The 21,766-nt window shown below is 40.1% G+C and overlaps 1 protein-coding gene across 8 annotated transcripts in view; it reads left to right on the plus strand.

The window, feature by feature from the left end:
* The window catches only part of LOC140483865 (protein bassoon-like), a 645,800-nt gene that overhangs the window by 551,980 nt on the left and 72,054 nt on the right, over positions 1-21,766 (plus strand). Inside the window, exon 13 of one of the 8 annotated variants that reach the window (XM_072582635.1) lies at positions 9,798-9,975. The exons of the other annotated variants lie outside the window; for them this stretch is intronic. The gene's annotated coding sequence lies outside the window, so the exon portion shown is untranslated. The remainder of the gene's footprint in view (positions 1-9,797; positions 9,976-21,766) is intronic. 8 annotated transcript variants of the gene reach the window in all.

Genomic DNA, 21,766 nt, shown 5'->3' on the forward strand with positions numbered 1-21,766 from the left:
CAGACTGATATCCATTTTGAAGGCCAGAATGAAGCTAGAATACTATTAATTGATTTTCTCTTTCCCCATGACTCCAAAACTTAGAGATCCTACTTTTCCTCAGTTGCATGGATTTTAATATCATTTGTCGCATGAACCAACTTTTGTACTTATGGTGCTTATTCTTAGATCTGTCTGCCCATCATCTTTGTGCTGACTCAGACAAAGAATTTCTTTTTTATATCTCCTGGAAGCAGAGACTCTTTAAGTGTGATATGGTTCAATGTGATTTACAGTCAATCTCTGACACCTTAACCCAAGTAGTTATTCTTGACGGGGAATGTCAGGAAGTTATCAGCACCTCAAGGTAGCATTGTCCCCGTCTTTATCCAACATTCACAACCCATGTTCTCTTTCCTCATCACGGTTTCTATATGATGATCAAGAGTCATAACTCTATCTGATTTTCCTTCAGCAACAGCAGTGCACCTAACTGCTATCTTATGATCAATTGCTGAACACATACAGGTGATCAGAACTGGCAACTTCCCTGGTGTATATATAGCTCCAAAGTGATTTATATTCCTGTGAACTAGTCGAAGGGCATGTATTTTCATTGCAACTTTAACTACATCCTTGAGGTAAAAATAAACATGTAGCTAGAGACATTCAAAGTGATAATTGTGAAGTCTAATCATTTTGTAACAGTGATGCATTAGGAGACTGAAAGTTTCAATCATATGCCCTCTCCTATGGTGAATTTGATGGCAGGAGGCATTTAAATGGATGGATGGTGGCAGGTGGACAGTGTTCTCAGCTCCATCCCAATTAAATCCATATTGGGCGGGCCATTTGGGAGGTGCATAGATTGCCTTCCTGCCCTGTCTGCAATTGAGTGGGCAATTAATGCCAGATAACGGGTCTCTCCCCACACTGTTGATGGTTTTATTCAGCAGCAACTGTGTGGGGCTTGTCAGGTGGGGAGTATTGTGTGCTGTAATGGGTCACTCCCATCAATCTCCACCACTACCAGAGCCCCAACCAACTACCTACTTCCAGCTATTCTGAGCAAATAGACAAGATGTACTGCCTGTCAATCCCCATCCAAAGGCAATTGTTAACTGTTTTCATGCTTTAGTCTTGATAGATGTTTCCTTAAGGATCAGAATTGACCAAGAGGCACTGTGTATTGAAGTGTTAATGTGTGATGCCTCAGAGTGGACAGCTGATATAAGGCCCTCATGGCACCGAGTTCTTGCTCTTCATCCTGTTTTTCCATCAAAACTATCAACCACCTCAGTACATTCCGGTCTTTAAAATGAAATCCTCCTACCAAAAAGCAATTCAGTCAATGGACTGCTTTTACAAAGCCCGATATGCAGTTCAGAATGACTTTGTTAGAATCTGAAGCATCAGTAATTTTACTATCTTTTTGGATGCATTTGGTAGGCAGTACAGAGGAAGCAAGGGAATGGTATAGGGATGTTTAATTAATATATGAAAGATCATCAGATTTTTGCTCTATAGAACTACTGCCATTCCACTGAGATGATATCATAGCAACTCCAGTTAGCTGCTGGAGCACAGATTGTTGGATTGATGTAGGACCTGAAAGTCACTTTGAGAACTACTATATGCATTCATTGTGGCAACAGTCTGAGTTTGCACTGCAAAATGCTGAGATTTCATGACCTCAGTCTGAGTTTCTACTGCAACACTCCCTCATGCAGCAGTAGAAAATGAACTGGTAGATCTTACAGATGTCACAAACTTTGGTCTCGAAGTACAAGCAGTGTGGATGGTGGCTCAAAATAACAAAGGTCTCAGAAAGTTGGCAGAAGTACACTGCATGATTAAGACCACACCTGGAGCACTGCGCAGAGTTTTGGGCTCGATATTTATGGAAAGATACATTTGTCCAGAAGGTGAACATTCACTAGATTGATTCCTAAGGTTTGAAAATTATTCTATGGTAAAAGATTGACTAACCTGACAACTGATATTTACTTAGCAATAAACTGCTCACTGACACTCAGTTTGGGTATTACCAGGGTCAACTTTGCTCCTTACCTCATTGATGTCTTGGTCCAAATATGAACAAAGGAGCTGAATTTCAGAGGTAAGATGAGAGTCAGTGTTCTTGGTATCAAGGCCACATTTGACCAAGTGTAGCATCAAGGAGTTCAACCAAAAATGGAGTCAATTGGAATCAAGGGGAAAAACTCTCTGTTGGTCGGTATCATGCCATACATGAAGTGAAAAATAAAATTCTGGTTGTCATTCTCAGCTCCAGGACATATCTGAACAAGTTCCTCAGGGTAGAATCCTTGGCCCAGCCATCTTCAGCTGCTTTGCCAATGACCTTTCCTCCATTCACAGGTCAGAAGTGGGCATGTTCGCTTATTACTGCACAATCTTCAGCACCATCTGTGATTAGATTACTTACAGTGTGGAAACAGGCCCTTCGGCCCAACAAGTCCACACTGACCCTCCGAAGAGCAACCCACCCAGACCCATTCCCCTACATTTACCCCTTCACCTAACACTATGGGCAATTTAGCATAGCCAATTCACCTAACCTGCACACTTTTGGACTGTGGGAGGAAACTGGAGCACCCGGAGGAAGCCCATGCAGACACAGGGAGAATGTGCAAACTCCACACAGCAGTTGCCTGAGGCAGGAATTGAACCTGGGTCTCTGGCACCGTGAGGCAGCAGTGCTAACCACCACTATGCCACCGTACAGCCCATTAGGTACTGAAGCAGTTTATGTCCAAATTCAACAACATCGGGGACAATATCAAGGCTTAGGCTGACAAGTGGCAAGTAACATTTGAACCACAGATGTGCCAGGTAATGACCATTTCCAAGAGAGAGAATCTAACCATCACCCCTTGATGTTCATTGGTATGACAATTACTGGATCCATCACTGTCAACATTGACCCAATACTGAACTAGACTAGCCATGTAAATACTGTGGTGCTGTAAGAGCAGGTTAAGCTAGGAACACTGCCGAGAGTAACTCACCACCTCAAATCCTGTCCACAGTCTACAAGTCAGAAGTCAGAGAATGATGGAATGCTGCTCACTTGCCTAGATGGGTGCAGCTCTGATAACATTCAAGAAGTTTGACACCATCAAGGACAAAAGTCTATTGTCACCACAAACATTTATTCCCTCCACTGCTGACACTGCAAAATTCACCAAGGCTCCTTAGACAACACCTTCCAAACCTACAATCCTGCCATCTAGAAGGCCAACAGCAGCAGATACATTGAAAACCATCAACTGCAAGATCGCTTCCAAGCTACTTGCCATCCTGACTTGGAAATATATCACTGTCTCTTTAGTATCACTGTGTCAAAATCTCATAATCCCTTCCCTAATTGCATTGTGGGTGCATCTACACCAAGCGGATTGCAATGAATCAAGAAGACAGCTTGTCAAAGACAGTTCAGGATGGGGAATAAATGCTGGCCCAGCCAGTAAAGCCCATAGCCAGTGAGCGAATAAAGAAAAGCAATAGTCTATACTGTCTGAAAAGCAGAAGTATAAGCAAATGTAAAAGATTGACTTGACAAGGTAGATATTGAACATTTGATTCCTCTGCCTGGGCCAGCTAGAATATGGGAGCACAGTCTCAGGATAGGAGACCAACCATTTAAAACTAAGCTAAGATGAAGTGGCTTCATTCAAAGTTTTGCGAATCTTTGGAATTCATTATCCGCATCATTGGATATATTCAAGGCTGGCCTAGACAGGTTTCAGTCTCTGAGAATCAAGAGAATGGGGAAATGGGTGGGAAATTTGAGTTGAAGCAGAAGATCATCCATAACTGCATTGAATGGCAGAGGACGTTCAAGTAGTTGTGAGGTTGACTTCTGCTTATATGTATTGTGCCTCATTGGGAGAAAGGGAAGCACGCTTGGAAGACGGTCTCCTGCTAAAGCTCTTTCTTTCTCCTTTTCCTCTGTATGTAATGTATACAGCCAAAAATATCAACGTGCTCAAAGTCAGTAGCGTATCTCAGTACTAAAGCATTACTGGTAAAGCAGCAGATCAGACCATGTTGGCATTACAACAACCCCTAAGTGTAAATCCTTAATAGAAGTTTTAAAAGAGACTGTAAATTCATCAGTACAAGGCATTCAGTCATGATTAACTTATTGTCACGTGTACCGTGGTACCGTGCAAAATTTTGTTTACAAGCAGAACAAACAGATCATAGGATGTACAGATCAAAAAGACTTAGACAGAGGCATACAGGTTACATTGCACAAGGCTTGCACTAGATGAGATCAGCATTATTTGAGGTTAGAGAGTCAATTCATCAAGGTTGGTGTGATGTTGGAAAAGCACAACAGGTCAGGCAGCATCCGAGGAGCAGGAATGCACCTGCTCCTCGGATGCTGCCTGACCTGCTGTGCCTTTCCAACACCACTCTAATCTTGACTCTAATCCCCAGCATCTGCAGTCCTCACTTTCGCTTAGTCTATTCATCAGTCTAATAATGGCCCGGAAGAAGCCTTTTCTGAACCTACTCGTGTGTGTTCAGGCTTCTGTTTCTTCTGTCTGATGGAAGAGGTTGAATGACCCAATACTGTCTATTGTCATGAAAAAATGCTTCAAGCAAATATTGGAATAAAAGTTAATTGGGCTAAGACAGTAACTTTGAAAAATGTTAGGTGAATGTTCAATTGTATTTAATAAGTGGGTTGTTCTTCTCAGCATCATCAGGGTTCCCATTCCCATACCTAAATCAGGTGAAGACAAGATCCAGTTCAACTAGTAGATCACCATTGGTACTCACTGTCCAACCTGACATATGAGGTATAGCCATTTGACAGTGACCACTGTGCTACTGTCATAGTGCAACTCTACAACAGCAGGATTATGATATTAAGAAATTAGAACGTATGACCCAGTCAAAGGACATGAGTAATACATAGTGAAGGGGGAGAGATGGTGAGATGATGTAGATATATTTAAAAGGGAACTAGATTAAATATTTTAGGGTAAAAGATGGATGGAGGCTCAAGTAAGTATAGGCATAAAATGGTTAGCTCATATGTCCTGTTTTGTGTGCTATACCCTACGTAATAGCTAATACCATTGATAGCATCTGAGACTTCAGTAATTAAAAAAAGCCTTGCTACAAATTCCCTTCAGACTTAAATACAACTTTCTGAGACAGTTTCTCTGTATCTGATGATGTAGATGAACTGAATGGCAATTTAATAAATGTTTTAGTTAAGTGAATTTTATTTTGATTAATTTCAATATTGAGGAATCTGGGAAGAATCTCCTTTATCAAGCAGCATTCAGGATGTGAAATGTAAGGAATGATTCCAGTGAATGGGATGGGGAGGTTAGGAGAGCTTGCTTCTGTGCTAGCAAGTTCTGCTGAAAATAGAACAGGAACTGTCACATGACTACAGAGTTCAGATCGTGTTACAGATTCTGAGAGCAAATACTTTGCATTTTGAAGCTCAGGTAGCAGTTAATATAGGTTAGGTGAAGATTACACATCATGGTCCAATTATTACTTGAGTTTCTGTGAAATGCCAGTGAGATTGATATTTACTGAAGATTTCAGGGCAGATTATCCATGTCAGGAAATTGTCAACTTTCAGCTCTCATTCTCCCCATGATAATGGGTGGAATAAATGTTGTCGAGGAACACTTAAATTTCTTTTGGTCTTTGCATAAATCAATTAGTTTGCATTTTTAAATGGAATTTCATACAATAATGTAGAATTGTAATGGTAATCTTTGATCTGTACACACTTCCATATGGCATCATGTAAATAAGTGCATTACATAATTTACCACATTACATAATTGAAGGAAAAAGTGGAGTAATAAATTCAATAAATCTATTTCATCTGACAGGCAGTTGGGCTTCGATAGATTACATTTAATGTATTTACTCTACAGACATAAACCTGCAGGAAGTGAAAATTCTCTGTTACTTTGTAAGATAATTCAGCAGATATAACATTACAGTTGACTTCATTCAGTATGGACAATATATACTATAGATTCTGACAGGTACAGAGAATGTAATAGGATAGGACTCTGAACAAAATTGCATTTCACACATGGCACACTCAAGGTTCAACGAACACTTGACCATCCATTATCGTTTTTTAATGCAGATTGCTATAGGTATTTTTCTTTATTTGTTATTCTTTATTCGGTAAGTCAATCAACATGATGTTATTACAATGTTTTGTTAAACTGGATCCGCGACATTCTGACACAGTTCTTGTTATCCAAATTATCATAGTCATTCACCTTGAGAGTCAGCCGTCAAACTCAGAATGTAGAATGGACAAGGATAAATCAACAAAAGAAGAGCAGAGAGAGGATTATACGTTTTTAAGTTCATGTTTGAATTCTTATAAAGTAAATGGAAATTGGCAATGCTGACCACATATCCTATGCTTTCTGTCAGTTGCAGAGAATGTAAAAGGACAAGGCTTTCTTTAACAAAGGTCATAAAGCCTGACAGCAAAGATATTGATCCTGAAGTCAAATGCATCTCCCATTGCACTTCCATTGGAGTCAAAGGAGTCAGTACCATTTTTGTACTGTCTGAACATATCATCAGTTTCCTATTTCATCCCCATGAAGAATTAAACAGTAGAAACAATCTTCAAATCTATTATCACTGAATGATGCTTTTTTTTGATCTTGACTATGTCTTGTCTGGAGACTTGAGTTACATTCTTCAAATTGCAGCAACAGATGAACAGTGAGTTCCTAAAGAAAGTTGATACATTCAGCACCATAATTGCTAATTTTCTTCCATTTAAAGAGGTTTTTTTTACCAATTGAAAGAGCAGCTGCAGTCATCAAAAGCAAGTGAGGTGATCAATGAGATTATATGCCCAGAGCAGGGTTAGGGCCAGGGTGAGTTTCTTTGTACTTGGAGCCCAATTGCTATGTGACCAGCAAGTTAACTATTCCTCACTTTACAAAGTGGATTTGACAGCAGTGATTTTTACACTGTCAGTAAAATCTAAAGGTTTCACCCTGCAATATATAAGCACAAATGAAGATTTAATGTATTCAATTACTATTGTCCAAGTTTTATTTTGCAAAAAACTTCCATCAGAAATGTACACTGGCTTTCATTTTCCTCCCATTTTTGCTGGCTAGACTTCAAGTGAGCAAGATAGAGCTTCCATGTGGAGTAAGTTATAGCATGAATGCCAATAATTTATTATAAGAAATCACTACTGAACCTGTTGTTTTGTTCTGTGCAATATTAGAGGATAGACCTATAAGGCAAATTTTACTGCTCTCTGGGTTGCTTTCCTGAGTCTGTGATTAAAGCACTTTGGTGTAAATGCATTGTTTTCCACACTGCTGAGACACATAGATCATCATGGTGTTGAGCTCAAGTCCTATTCTGTAAGAGGTCAGCATGAGGGAAAGGCTGCACTGGCTTTCTGTGCTCAGTTGAAAAGCCTGCACCATAGTGAAGCTTAACATAATCCTTTTGCTGTACTCCCCATGGAGTCTTCTCTCTTCTAGTGCCCATTCCTGAGAACTTGTTATGGTTGTTTTCCGTTGAACCTTGTGGTTACAGCACCTAAATACAAAAAGCATCCGACAGCCTCTGAGAGTTGCTATGCAACAGATTACATAGGAAGTGACACTGATGCTACATGTGCATTTTCTTCCAAAAATAATTTATTCAAGGCAGTATTCAGCTATTTAAGATCTGTGTTGCATCAATAATTATCATAGGAAATTAGTCAAAATCCAGCCAAAACGAATCAGACGACAATCTCTCTCTGATTTTATTAAGGTTTGTGAATGAAGTAATGTCCGTTGTATTATGCACTCTCAAACAGCTCTCCCAATCGATGTCAATGATATAAGAATGATTTCAGTCGAGAGAATAATGAAGGAGTTGCAGATTTATGTCAGAGCTTTCAAAGATGGTTGGATCACTTCTATCTCTCATGTTCCTATTGGATTCTCTTTCATAAATAATTATTCTATCTCATTTTCTCCCATTTGCTTCTTTGAAATCACAAAACACCATTTACAGGCATAGTGTGTGTAGAGATATAAGCACTGTTTTTTCAAATCCCTGCTATCACCAAGGGGGTCTAAGCTGTTAGCTGTATGCAATAGGAAACTGCAGAAATGCTGTCTTCATGAATGGAAGGTCAAGAAAAGTCTTGTATTTATATCACACTTTTCGCAATTACCAGTCATTTCGAAGTGGTTTGCAGCCAATGATGTTTAGTCAATTTGTCCTATAGGAAATACAGCAGCTAATTTGCACGCAGAAACTCTCACCAACAGCAATGTGATGGAAACCACGTTAATCTGTTGTTATCCTATTGACTAATTATCACAAAATCACAATTGTAATGGTGCAGAAAGAAGCAATTCAGTGCATTGCGTCTGCACCATTGGGGGAATGATTAAACGGCAGGTGGAGATGAAGCCCAGAGAATGAGAACAACAGTTGGACAAACAAAGGATTAAGTAATGTTAACCTGAGTAAGGGGTATCCAATATGGACCATTTTTGTTAACGTAATTGACCATATTTTGTTAGCAAGCAATATAGAAGGAAGCCATTGGTCCGTTGGCCCCATTGTCCCAGTGATGGCATAGGAAATAACTATTCAATTTATTCCACTCCCTTGCTCCTTTCTAAAACCCTGCAAAATTTTTCCACATCAGGTATATTTTCATTTCTTTTCCAAAATGACCATTGAATCTGTTTGTACCACACTTTCAGCGGTACATTTGATATTTTAATAGCCTGCTGCATACGACAGTATTTTTCCTCAAGTCCCCTCTGGTTCTTTTGCTAATTTTCTTAAACCTGTGATGTTTTATTTTGTTCACCCATGCATCTCTAGTATGGTTAACATTTATTGTCCGTCACCAAATGCCCTTGAGATAGAAAACTGCCGCCTTAAACCACTATTGTTTTTGTGCTGTTGGTACATTTGCAGGGCTGCAAGGGTGGGAGCAGGTTGATTTTCATCCAGGGAAAGCATGATGATACATTTTCAAGTCAGGAGGATGAGTGACTTGGAGAAACTTGCAGTGAGTGGTGTTCCCTCTTCTTCCAGAACTCAGGAGTTTGAGACTTGTTATCAGAGAAGCCTTGGTAAATTTCTACAGTGGACACAGTTTCTCCTTATTTACTCCACTCAAGTCCTTGATAATTTTGAGCATCTCCATTAAATCTTCTCTTCACTTTCTCTGCAATGGGAACAGGTCACTCTATGCACATAACTGAGAAGTCTCATTATGGCATCTTTCTGATGAAGGGTCACTGGACCCAAAATGCTAACTCTGCTTTCCTCCACAGATACTGCCAGACCTGCTGAGTTGTTCCAGCAATTTCAGTTTTTGTGTCTTATTATGGTACTAATCCAGCAAATTACTTCTGCACTCCTTCCAACCTTGAAAAAAATACCCTATACTCCTAAGCCCCCCAAATTCCATGCCATCAGGCTGCATATATCAGTGTCTTCAGTACTTTTTCTTCCATTCCTTGCATTTATCTCTTTGTTTAATTTTTTTTAAGTGCCAATTTTCTAAAACTATTACATTGAAAAATTAGATGTGGTAAATTGATCTTGTCGATCGGAACTGGGCTTTTGAAAATCTTGTAATTTAGTCTTCTCAAACAGGTTTCTTAAAGGAGGTGAGACATTTTGATTGCTGGGATCTTTAGTGTGATTTTAAGTATATTTTGCTCTGCATTTCTTTGACGTTTTTGCATTTTTAGAAGTTTTTCCTACCAATGCATTATTATTTATTCTTGTTTTAGGTTGTCTTTTCAACAATACTGTGGACCTGAAATGGATGGGTATTACTTTAAGAATTCTGAAAATGGTCCATGATTTCAGTGATGAACTAGCAAATACTATTGCATTTGTTGAAGAGTTCTATTTGCATTGTATTGACCAAACCCTGGGCAAGGTTCTGCAATTCACTACAGATTCCAGGTGGGATATATTTAGCTCTTGGGTAAAGATGAATGAGCCTGCTCTCCTCTACTTACCCCACATCTCACTTGGTTGCAATAGGTTCATTTGAAAATGAATCCCTTTCCTGATGGATATCCTTCTTACAGACCCAAATGAACTTATGTTTGTAAATAAGCCAATTTAATCAGGCTTTCTTGAGTTAACAAATGGTGAATTTACCAATTGCTAAGCAGAAGAAAAATTTGTAATGTAAGACTCATATACACACAAATTAGAAATAACAGGTAGTCCAAAATGATAAATCCTTTAAAATAAAAATCAGTTTTTAAGTTATTCAAAAATAGTCGAACGTTTCAACTGACACTGTAATAGTCGTCATTCGCCCTGATGTTGATAGTTGAACAGTCGCTTTGCAATCCTTTATCTTGCAGATTAGTTGAGATTCTGTAGTTCTGATTCCCTTTGACCTTGAGTGAATTCCAGCATTCAGTGCAAAGAGACACGTTTGCTGTCCTCTTTAATTGGATTGCACCATTTAAAGTGAGAGAAACATTTACCTGCAACATGCAAGTAACTAGGGTACAGTTTTTCAACTATGGAGGCATGCTAACATTTAAGCAGAGGCTGACGCATATAAGTGCAATCAGTCCCACAAGTACACTTCAGTAGAGCTGCCCTTGTATGCTTGTGAAAGAGAAAAAGCATAAAATATTTGGGACGTAACTGCAGGCATTCTGTATGAGCACAGCATTTACCATCCCCTCACTATCTTTGTACTCACAAAAGATTACAATCCAGTCTGTTTTGATTTGCCACTCCAAAACATTCACTTGCACTTTCACCTGCCCAACTACCCTAATCCCTAGTCTAAAACCACCTGGCATTGTCAAAACAACTGCAAAATGGCAAACACCCTACTATGATAACGGAAGGTTGTAAAATCAGTGTACTGTATTAATCCAGTAATGAGATCCCTCAGAGTTATGCAAATAGAGGGTGAAATTGCAAGCAGTTATTTTCTAAGCATTCTTTTTCCTAAAAAAAAATTGAAAGCTAAAGTTTTAACTGCCTTGTCAATTTGATGGTTGACCGTTCCTTTTAACCATTCCAATGCATTTTGATATGCATTCATGTTTTCATAACTATCCTCAGACACTTCCTTTTATCAGCACTCATCTCTTTAACTTTTGCATGTTTATGAATTTCCATTCTGACCGATAGTGTTGTTCACTGCATCAATCCAAATCCAAATATTTGCCTTAGAAATTTTGGTGCAAATAGCAAACTTCATTTCAAATCTAGTTAAGACTACCACCATGCATTTCGGGATAAACTGTTCATATTCTGAAATCCAGTGTGTAGACAGGCTGATTTATTAAGTGATCCAATTTAAAATTTAGACTTAATGGAATGTTAGATAAAGCTGTGGATGTTGACAACTGGAGCTGGTTTCAATCCAGTGCAGATTCTTAGGATGCAAAAGCTTTTCCCTTTGCTTCTCATGCCATCCTGTGTGAAGCATGTGTAAAACAAAGTACAGGAAACAAACTGAGCAGCAAAACAAAAAATTCAATAGAATTTGCCGTGAAACTGCAGAACAAAACAAACGTCGCACAAAATATGTTCTCATCTCAGAAAGGTTGCAACAAAGAGATTTCCTTCTGAACTTCACATTATGATGTATTTGTTGGAAACTTTGAATCTGATGAACAAATGTTGAAGCCAGAGTCAGAAGGGGAAAGTATTAAATTCTCCAATTTTGACATGCATTCAGTTGCATAAGTGCCTGCAAAGAATTTAGTAAGAAATCGTAGTTTAGATTCATTGTCAGTTCAAATGCCATTTGGTTGCTGTCTTCTATAAATTTGAGGCTGTAACATCAAAAGAGAAAAACATTTCCCTCCTGTCATATGGAATTGTAATGCCCCATTAATTTGTGTTCACTCCTACAATATGACAATTTGATCCAAGTGCAACATTTTTTGATAAACTATTTTTGTGCTGAGGTGTAAAATATTCATATATAATACATTTTGCAGCTGTCACTTGCCATTGTGTTGCAAAGCTTTGCATGAAGTGAATAAACTGAAACATTTTTAAAAGAAAAGCTGTTTGGCTGTAGCTCATCGGGTCTAACCAGGCGACAGTCACTTCAAAGCAAATGAATAAACCATCAGTCAGTCAAGGGAGGGAAGATAATGAGCAGCTCACTGTGACTGAAAATTATAAATCTGACAAATGAGGAAAAATAAGAATTTGGGGTGAGCAGTCTCGATATAGAGTTAATAAACCATCAATCAGGGTTTGATGTTCATTGTAAAAAAAGCAGTGCCACACTGCAATGCTTCATTATCCATTTCCTAAATCATTGTTCAAAGCCTGTAGCTGTCAGTGATCTCATTCACCTTAAAGCCTGCTTGACCCGCAAAAATTAAGAAAAGTGTATCAATTTTTTTCCCACTACTTTTGGCCCAATTCAATCAACATTCAAGGTTTTGATGGTTTCGTTATTTTATTTTGCATAGCATGGCTCCCTTACATATTCACTTTTTTAAAATATATTTGCTTCTCAGGTTATGCAGATTTTATCAGTTATGGAAAAAGACTGGTGAGTTAAGTCACCACCATTCTTAAGGAAGCAAATGAAAGGATCTCGGTCTGGATTGGTCTCCTGTGTTTTTTGTTATTCATTCATGGGACAGTATAGGCCAACACTTGGTGTCCATCCCTTGGGAAAATGGTAGGCAGCCATCTTCTTGACATACTGAAGTCCATATGATGTAGGTACACCCACAGTGCCCATTGGAAAATGGTTCCAGATTTTTGACCTGGTAACAGCAAAGACACTACTATATGGTCTCAAGTCAGGCTGGTGTATTCTTCATAAGTCTGGCACTTGCATTGTTTTTCACTGCGGAGTAAATGTGTGCCTTTACACCATGTTATCATTACACTATGTCATCTTTACACCATGTCATCTTACTTATGTCAAGAAACACTGGCCAGCTCAGTATCAGATTGTTTAGAATTCAAGAACATGAAATTGTTCGTATCCTTGCAGTGCTGAAAAAAAGACAGACAGACCTGGCCTTATTATAGCATCTTTCATGACATCAAGGATACCCAAATTGCTTTGCATTTGGGAGTATGGTCACTGTTGTAGGGAAGATCTGACATTTAGGCAACAAGATCTCATTGTATTCGACTGAATGATTTGCTCAGTTGTTTGAGGGTAGTTAAGAGTCACCTGCCTTTCTTTGCAACAAGCTCAAGATTCATAGCAACTTTACAGATATTGACTTTTAATTTCTGGACTGGTTTTAGGTTGAATTCAAATGACCAAACTGCCATGGGGTTGATTTCTGCTGCTTGGATTATAGGTTCCATGACACAAACATGACCCTATCTTACCCTAAGCTGAATGATGAGAAGGTTCTGTGTCTGGTCCCTACAAATATGAAAAGTTGTGGTGATGGTGGTGGTGGACGGATGGTTATGTTTTAGAAGCCAGGTTATGTTGAGTATGGGCCTCAACCAAATATCACAGTAATTAGAGCATTGTTCACCTCTATATGGGAGACTGTATTTGTCTGACTACAATTAGCATTTATCCATCAGAGATTGATATCTCACATTATTGTCAAATCAAGCAATGAGCCTACACCTTGTTGCTTGGTGTAATTGACGTGGAGGAACAAAGGTTGTTTAGCCATTTCAGTTTGATCTGACATTCTTAGCCTGTTTTGGAGTCTCTGAGTCTGTTATGTTTTTAACTTTTTTCAAAACATTTATCCTTTTACTTGTATTGAAACCAGGGAGAGTTAGTTTGAAACTTTACTGATGATTCATGTTATTTCAAACAAGTTGTTAATCCTAGCTTTTCCCATTTTATAACATAGTGAAGAAAGCGTTTGGTATGTTTTCCTTTATTGATCAGAGCACTGATTATAGGAGTTGGGAGGCCATGTTGCAGCTGTATAGGACATTGGTTAGGCCATTTTTAGAATATTGTGTACAATTCAGGTCTCCGTCCTGTAGGAAGGATGTTGTGAAACTTGAAAGGGTTCAGAAAAGATGTACAAGGATGTTGCCGTGGTTGGATGATCTGAGCTACAGGGAGAGGCTGGGGCTGTTTTCCCTGGAGCTTCGGAAGCTGAGGGGTGAACTTAGAGGTTTATAAAATTATGAGGAGCATAGAAAAGGTAAATGGACTCTTCCCTCATGTGGGGGTGACTAGAACTAGAGGGTATAGGACTAAGAGGGGAAAATTTTGAAAGGGACCTAAGAGGCAACTTTTTCCCACAGAAATGGTACGTGTATGGAATGAGCTGCCAGAGGAACTGGTGGAGGCTGGTACAGTTAAATCATTTAAAAGGCATCTGGATGGGTATATGAATAGGAAGGGTTTGGAGGGATATGGGCCAAGTGCTGATAAATGAGACTAGATTAGGTTGGGATATCTGGTCGGCATGGACGAGTTGTCCGAAGGGTCTGTTTCCATGCTGTACATCTCTATGACTATGTAATCACATTTACTAATCTTCCTGTCCCAGCATTACAGAAAGCTTTTTTTCTCTGCATGAATCTTATTGATTTGTATCATTATTCTAAAGTCTCAGGTTATATCCTTGTAAGCTTTTTTTAATATGTATAGATTTAGCAGCTTCAGTGATCTAAAACACAACACCATCTCGACTGTGAGAAAGTGAGGACTGCAGATGCTGGAGATCAGAGCTGAAAAAGCGCAGGAGTCCTGAAGAAGGGCTTATGCCTGAAATGTCGATTCTCCTGCTCCTTGGATGCTGCCTGACCTGCTGCACTTTTCCAGCAACACATTTTTCGGCAACATCTCTACTGTTCATCTCTGAATTCCCCAAGTATTCAAAGCAATTGACATAAACCTAACTGGAGGGATCACTGATGCTTAGATTTTCTTGGATCTATTTGGAGTGCTTTTGTACTGCAATTGATTGCAGGTATGCAGATGTTCCTCTGTTACCCTCACCCCTACAGTGTAAACAGCAATAAATTCTAGAAAGTGACAGCACAGCTTTGTGGTAACATTTGTCTATCAGGATAAGGTATTTTTGCTGGTGTCTAGATTAGAGTGGTGCTGGAAAAGCACAGCAGTTCAGGCAGTATCCAAGGAGCAGTAAGATCGACGTTTCGGGCAAAAGCCCTTCATCAGGAATACAGGCAGAGAGCTTGAAGGGTGGAGAGATAAATGAGAGGAGGGTGGGGTTGGGGAGAAAGTAGCATAGAGTACAATAGGTGAGTGGGGGAGGGTGGAGTGGATAGGTGGAAAAGAGGATAGGCAGGTAGGACAAGTCATGGGGACAGTGCTGAGCTGGAAGTTTGGAACTGGGATAAGGTGGGAGGAGAGGAATTGAGGAAAGTGTTGAAGTCCACATTGATGCCCTGGGATTGAAGTGTTCCGAGGCGGAAGATGAGGTGTTCTTCCTCCAGGCGTCTGGTGGTGAGGGACCGGCAGTGAAGGAGGCCCAGGACCTCCATGTCCTCGGCAGAGTGGGAGGGGGAATTGAAATGTTGGGCCACAGGGCGGTGTGGTTGATTGGTGTGGGTGTCCCAGAGATGTTCCCTAAAGTGCTCTGCTAGGAGGCGTCCAGTCTCCCCAGTGTAGAGGAGACCGCATCAGGAGCAACGGATACAATAAATGATATTGTTGGATGTGCAGGTAAAGCTTTGATGGATATGGAAGGCTCCTTTAGGGCCTTGGATGGAGGTGAGGGAGGAGGTGTGGGCACAGGTTTTGCAATTCCTGCGGTGGCAGGGGAAGGTGCCAGGATGGGAGGGTGGGTTGTAAGAGGGGCGTGGACCTGACCAGGTAGTCAAGGAGGGAATGGTCTTTGCGGAAGGCGGAAAGGGGTGGGGAGGAAAATATATCCCTGGTGGTGGGGTCCGTTTGGAGATGGCGGGAATGTCGGCGGATGATTTGGTTTATGCGAAGGTCGGTCGGGTGGAAGGTGAGCATCAGGGGCATTCTGTCCTTGTTACGGTTGGAGGGGTGGGGTCTGAGGGCGGAGGTGCGGGATGTGGACGAGATGCATTGGAGGGCATCTTTAACCACGTGGGAAGGGAAATTGCGGTCTCTAAAGAAGGAGGCCATCTGGTGTGTTCTGTGGTGGAACTGGTCCTCCTGGGAGGAGATACGGCGGAGGCGGAGGAAGTGGGAATACAGGATGGCATTTTTTCAGGAGGTAGGGTGGGAAGAGGTGTAATCCAGGTAGCTGTGGGAGTCGGTGGGTTTGTAAAAAAAAAGGAAGCCAGTCTGTCTTATGTGTCTTCTAGACCACTATTTGAGTACTCTTCAGCTTCAGAGACCACCTCTTGAAATTCAAAGTAAAAGTTCAAGCAGAGCAAGAAGGTCACTCCCCACAAGTAAACAAAACCTTTTAAAAATGTCAAATTCTATTTTCCCTTGTCATTGTTATGACAGTGTTTGTCAACTGTTACACATAGATCCTTTTCATGATTCGTCTTATGGTAGTGTTGTGGTGGTGTTAATGGACTAATAAACTAGAGAACACAAGGAAAAACCATAGGTTGGTTATTTGAATTCTGTTTAAAAGAAATCTGAAAATCAGAAGCTGGTATTCAGTAAATATGGCCATGAATCTGTCAAATTGCAAGAAAAAAAGCAGTTAACTCTTAAATGCCCTCTGAAGTGAGAGAGTAAAGCGTTCATAGGAATGTGCAATAAATGCTTGTCTTGTTCAGTGATGCTTTCTTTGGAAGTAATTTTTAAAGTTGACATCTAATTTATTATGGTCTACATATCAGTTTAACTCGTGCAGTTTAAATTGTGGTGAGGACTCATTTGTACAAAAAGTATGAAATGTCATCAAAGAACAAATCATGTGCCTCTTATATAATAAGTCACAGTGTCCACAAATAGTTTTAGATATAACTTTTTGATGCTGCAGTACATAGCAGCTACTTGCTATTCACATTGTTATGCTGAACAGTGTGAACTTGTACAACTCTCCGTGTCGACTGTACTGTAAATGGTAGGCAGCAGACTTTGCCTGCTAGCAACTGTGAAATGGACAAGAACCACTGGTGGAATCAGGCAGACCAACCAATTCTTTGAACCTCTGCAGGCCTCTGACGTGGAATTTGAATGTCTCTCATACATGCAAGGTGCAGGTGACTACTACCATTAATCTGAGCAAAAGGCTGTGATGGAGGTAAGGCCAGTCATCATTCAGAATGTCAGAGAAGACCTTTACTGAAAATAGATGCCCCATGTGATTGTTTCCTGTTTTCATTTGTTTCCAAAAAGCGAAGGCAAGTGAAATGACTTGCAAATCCTTAAAAAGTCTCAAAACAGAAAGAAAAATAAAGAGCACTCATGGTATAGTGAAATGGAACGAAAGACTGTGCATTGAATATAGGAGTTGGGGGGTCATGTTGCAGCTCTACAGGGTATTGGTTAGGTCCAGTTTGGAATACTGCATGCAGTTTTGGTTTCCCTGTTTTAGAAAGGATGTTGTGAAACTTGAAAGGGTTCAGAAAAGGTTTACAAGGAAGTTGCCAGAGTTGGAGGGTTTGAGCTAGAGGGAGAGACTGAATAGGCCGGGGCTGTTTTCCCTGCAGTGTCAGGGACTGAGGGGTGACCTTATCAAAGTTTATTAAATCCTGAGAGGCATGGATAGGGTAAATAGATCAGGAATTTTCCCCAGATTGGGGGGAGTCCAAAATAGAGGGCCTAGGTTTAAGGTGAGAGGGGAAAGATTTAAAAAGGACTTCAAGGGGGCAACTTCTGGTGCATGAATGGAATGGGCTGCCAGATCAAGTGGTGGAGGATGATACAATCACAACATTTGAAAGGCATCTGGATGGGTACATGAATAAGAAGGGTTTAGAGGGATATGGACCAATTGCTGGAAAATGGGACTACATTTATTTAGGATATCTGGTCAGCATAGTTGAGTTGGACCAAAGGGTCTGTTTCTGTGCTATAACTGTATGACTGAGAATATTGAGATGAAATTTGTATTCAGGTCTCATAGTTTCTTTATATTATCCATATGATACATACACATTTACTGGTTAACTATGATATTTTTGCAAGGCAATGTCTCAAGTAAACACTGTGACTGTAAATGTATAATGTGAACAACATAGTGAACAGAATGTGAGTAGAATAACAAATTGTGTACCTGGAGTTGGGAAATGCTGGTTTAATCAAGTGACTTGTCGGACTAAGTTGAAGAGTAGCTTTCATTAAGGCTAGTGGTGTGTAATGGAACTGTCAGCAGCTCTCTCGTAACAGAAAATATGGCAAGATTCATCTTTGTGTTTTATGGATTGCCTGTTCTGACAAGAATATACTTAACCCTTAATTTACAGAAGCTACCTTATTTTGCAATACATAAAAATATTTTCACAGGCTAAGTACTACTCCCTTGAACAAACTATTCTTGAAATACTGTGGAAATTGCCTAGGTGATTGGCACACTGCCTTTTGACCTCGAGGTCAATGTTTAATTATAGTCATGGTATTGTGATAAATATTTTGCATTATTGCTAGCTGTCAGGATCCTATGGCAAATGAATTTGTCCAGTCTTGGCATACTTTCTAAATGAAAGGAGATTTATAGTGCAAACCTACCTCTTTTCAACATGAATAGTTGCCCCATTATTTGTCCTTTGTGCTCAAAGGGCTGTGGGCACGCAGAGTTTTGATATTCTTCCTCAAATAAAGTTTATAGCTCAATTATCTTGGCAAGCAGAAGTAAAATCAATGCATGATTTGTTTTCTCATTTATCAAAACACAGCTAAATTACTAAGTACAATGCTAACTTTACATTTCAGACACGATAGATTCTGGTTCTGGTGAAAGCAAAACAAAAACACATAAGTGCTGCTAATGCTTTTTACTTGGTTTCTTTCAGTTATATTCAAAGTAATTGTGAGGGACAATACCTTCATTTATATTACAATCAAGGTGCTATTCTTTCTATGCATGGCAGTGGACATGGGAACAGCATTTATAGCTTCAACATGGTTCTCACCTCTCTTCCGCTTCCACTCTGAAAACATTACCTTCTTACTAGGGTTTGCCTAGTTTTTGCCTTTATCAGTATTTGCCTGAAATGTGAACTTTGACCATGGTGTTCAACATAATAATGTGAACCTTATCCTATTCCTCTGCTGAGATTTGTATTTCCTGCATTTAAAGCAAGTGGTGATCAAGAGCAAGATGACATGAAAGATATAGAATGTAGGGAAATAGATGGTGACATCTTGAAAAATGTCCATATTGCAGAGGAGGAAGTGCTGGATGTCTTGAAACACATAAAAGTGAATAAATCCCCAGGACCTGATCAGGTGTACCCTATAACTCTGTGGCAAGCTAAGGAAGTGATTGCTGGGCCTCTTACTGAGATATTTATATCATCGATAGTCACAGGTGAGGTGCTAGAAGACTGGAGGTTGGCTAACATGGTGCCACTATTTAACAAAGGTGGTAAGGAAAAGTCAGGGAACTATAGACCAGTGAGCCTGACGTCGGTGGTGGGCAAGTTGTCGGAGGAAATCCTGAGGGACAGGATGTACATGTATTAGGAAAGGCAAGGACTGATTAGGGATAGTCAACATGGCTTTGTGTGTGGGAAATCATGTCTCACAAACTTGATTGTGTGTTTTGAGGATGTAACATAGAGGATTGATGAGGGCAGAGTGGTGGACATAATCTATAAGTACTCCAGTAAGGCATTCAAGAAGGTTCCCCATGGGAGTCTGGTTAGCAAGGTTAGATCTCATGGAATACAGGGAGAACCAGCCATTTGGATACAGAACTGGCTCAAAGGTAGAAGACAGAGGGTAGTGGTGGAGGGTTGTTTTTCAGACTGGAGGCCTGTGACCAGTGGAGCGCCACAAGGATCGGTGCTGGGTCCACTATTTTTCGTCATTTATATAAATGATTTGGATATGAGCATAAAAGGTGTAGTTAGTACTTTTGCAGATGACACTAAAATTGGAGGTGTAGTGGACAGCGAAGAAGGTAACCTCAGATTACAATGGGATCTTGATCAGATGGGCCAATGCGCTGAGGAGTGACAGATAGAGTTTAATTTAGATAAATGGGAGGTGTTGCATTTTGGGAAAGTAAATCTTAGCAGGACTTGTACACTTAATGGTAAGGTCCTACGAGTGTAGTTGAACAAAGAGACTTTAGAGTGCAGGTTCATAGCTCCTTGAAAGTAGAATCGCTGGTGGATCGGTTAGTGAAAAAGGTGTTTGGTATGCTTTCCTTTATTGGTAATACAGGAGTTGGGAGGTCATGTTGCGGCTGTACAGGACATTGATTAGGCCACTGTTGAAATATTGTGTGCAATTCTGGTCTCCTTCCTATTGGAACGATGTCATGAAACTTGAAAGGGTTCAGAAAAGATTTACAAGAATGTTTCCAAGGTTGGAGGATTTAAGCTATAGGGAGAGGTTAAATAGGCTGGGGCTGTTTTCCCTGGATCGTCGGAGGCTGAGGGGTGACCTTATAGAGGTTTACAAAATTATGAGGGGCATGGATAGGATAAATAGGCAAAGTCTTTTCCCTGTGGTCAGGGAATTAGAGGGCATAGGTTTAGGGTGAGGAGGAAAGCTTAAAAAAGGGACCTAAAGGGCAACTTTTTCACACAGAGGGTGGTACATGTATGGAATGAGCTGCCAGAGGAAGTGGTGGAAGCTGGTACAATTGCAACATTTAAAAGGCATCTGGATGGGTTTATGAATAGGAAGGATTTGGAGAGACATTGGTCGGGTGCTGGCAGGTGGGACTAGATCGGGTTGGGATATCTGGTTGGCATGGACGAGTTGAACCAAAGGGTCTGTTTCCATGTTGTACATCTCTTTGACTCTCATAGATTTCCCCCCTTGACTTGCAAATACTGAAGTCAACTTCTAATGTCTAACCCACAGTGGCTGAGCCCAACTGTGTTGCCCAGATCGCTAGCCAAGCTGAGCTCAGCTATCTTAATGGACTGAATTTAAGACTAACACAATGGTACACAGAATTGTTTCAAAAATACAGCAATGAAACCTTCTATAGATTCCGACTGGCCAGCGTTTATACTCCATTTGAACCTCCTCCCAGCCTACTGCATCAAATCTCATCAGTCTGCCTTTCTCCATCATGTGCTTAAGCGAGGTTCCTTTTAAATGCATCGAGGTTCTTTGTCTCAACCACTCCATAAGCTAGGTCCACATTTTAATCATTCGCTTGGTAAAGAAGTTTCTTTTGAACTCTTTAATAGAAGACTATGGTCCTTATTTTTGAACTCCTTCATAAGAGGAAGCATCTTCTCTGCACCTAGTCTATTAAAGCTAACTACTCAGAGACACTGGGACATGAATCGTATTTTGACACATTTTCGAATTACCGAGCTCAACAGTTCGAGATGGAGCAAACAAAATGCTTTCAATGCTAAAGCAACTGTAGATTGCACTATAGATTTGAGATGAGCAGAGTTTGAGGAGCTGTTCTTTCTGGCTACCACTTTTTATAACTAGCAAAACTGCTGAGAGTACAAGTGCATGTTTTTACAAGCAAAAGAGTTAAACCATGAGGGTACATGCAAATCTTCCAAAAGCAACTGTGCATTACAAATTAAGTTAGAACATATTGTTGGACTAGAGTGGAAACAGTTCCACTTTGCTTCTACATATGTTAGTGGTCTAAGGAAGGCTCTACATGCCAGCACAAGGAAACATTGCACTTTCATTATGTTAAATGAACTATATCGAGTTGCCTTTTGAGCATAAATATATCAGTGAAAATGAATG

The sequence above is a fragment of the Chiloscyllium punctatum genome, chromosome 12 (genome assembly GCF_047496795.1).
Source record: "Chiloscyllium punctatum isolate Juve2018m chromosome 12, sChiPun1.3, whole genome shotgun sequence".
NCBI lineage: Eukaryota > Metazoa > Chordata > Chondrichthyes > Orectolobiformes > Hemiscylliidae > Chiloscyllium > Chiloscyllium punctatum.